This window comes from Humulus lupulus, chromosome 9, assembly GCF_963169125.1.
Source record: "Humulus lupulus chromosome 9, drHumLupu1.1, whole genome shotgun sequence".
NCBI lineage: Eukaryota > Viridiplantae > Streptophyta > Magnoliopsida > Rosales > Cannabaceae > Humulus > Humulus lupulus.
Genome location: NC_084801.1, coordinates 44,257,904 through 44,259,511, shown reverse-complemented (window position 1 = coordinate 44,259,511; position 1,608 = coordinate 44,257,904). Strand labels below are relative to the sequence as shown.

Sequence of the window (1,608 nt, the reverse complement as noted above, 5' to 3'; positions counted from 1 at the left end):
TCTTAACATGCATTGCCATCTGATATTAAAGTAGACTCATAAAATATTTACCATTGGAAAAAACTCAATTTTTTTCATGACAGTAATGATGAATACACAAACTCTCCTTTTTTCTTTTCCTTATTCTTTTTTTTTTTAAATAACAATTCTTCTCTTTATAATGCCAAGTTTTGTCTTCTCACTGTACATAAATTCCAATCAAAAGTGATTGGTTTGTTGGGATACAAATGCTCATTATAAAGATCATAAAAGGTGCAGCTGAAAAAAATAAAAGTGAAAACTTACCAGGAAAACCAGCATAGATTGCTGCCATTCTGCACTATATTGCTCTTTATGAACCAGGTGGCAAAACAGTACCAACAACTATATCCCCAACTTCACTTGGGTCCAGATTTGTTTTCTCTATCATGGCCTAAATTGTATATTAATCACATATAAGAAAGAAAAAAAATCAATAATCATGTGTATATAAGCCAAATCAGAACAAAATCATATACAGTAATGGTATTACAAGCCAAAATCAATGGGTTGTTTACCTTTAAAACAACTGCAAGTAAATCATTAGCTGGAGTATCCTTAAACCCTCCTCACTTAGCTTTGCAAATTGGAGTCCGGTAAGCCTTGTTTGAGAAAATTTTCAAAGGAAAAAAAAACTACATAAAAATATTAACAAACGCTTAAAACAAATCAAACGTTTCATTTTGTTGAAGCAAAAAATTTACGCCACAATCACTATATCGTCTCCAAGAAATTTTACCTGATTGAACCTACTACCACATCAAGGGTTGTCTTCATCTAAAGGAAAATTAAAATTAAACTTCATGAAATTTAATGACTGACAGCATATAGCTACATTATTCTCATTGTTTAGTAAGATTTCTTATGTCTTAAAATAAGGTGTCAAAAAAGCAATTAATAAGATTCTTACTGTTGATTTTCTCCTCTAACTCCAAGTTCAAAGGGTAAATTTAAGTAGAAGATGAAAGGAAACAACAAACAAAGAATAAACATTTTTCTGAAACAGAATGGACCACAGTTCAATATAAAAGGCATCATATTGTAACTTCAGTCAATAAATCAGCTGTTAAAAAAACATCAACGAATGAAGAAAATATTGAATTCAACAAAAAAATTGTCTAATCTTAAAGCATAAATAATGATTGTTGAAATGATTTAGAGGGATTAAAAACACAATAATTAAAAAGAAACTAAGATATACCCAATTACATTTGATCAAAATGGAAAGTAATCAAGATATAATATAGAATTTGTAAATAATTTTCACTGAACTCACCTAACCTGACCAAAAGAAGAGATAACAATTTCAGTCTAGTCCACCACCATGAGCAGAATAGAGAAGGTCCCAACGTCTTGTGGTTTGAGTAAATCAAAACTCAAACCTGTACAATAGCCATTTTTTACAACACAACTTTAGAGATTAAAAAAAAGTACTACAGCTGCCATTTTTTACTCTAGAAATTTAGTGATTCCAAAACCAAAAAACATCTACAATAGGCCTTTGTAAATTCGCAAACCAAATAAAGGAGACAAACTCAATATCGTAAAAGATTTATACCTTTAATGAAAAAAATCATATCTATAGAATCA

General features: G+C 29.7%; 1 long non-coding RNA gene across 1 annotated transcript; it reads right to left on the bottom strand.

Annotated features, from left to right (window-relative positions):
* Positions 1–280: 280 nt before the first annotated feature.
* On the bottom strand, positions 281–747 carry LOC133802145 (uncharacterized). Its single transcript, XR_009877165.1, has 3 exons — positions 723–747; positions 537–620; positions 281–412 (listed from the first exon to the last, which is right to left on the bottom strand). It is a non-coding gene; the product is annotated as an uncharacterized LOC133802145 (long non-coding RNA).
* Between the last annotated feature and the right edge of the window lie 861 nt (positions 748–1,608).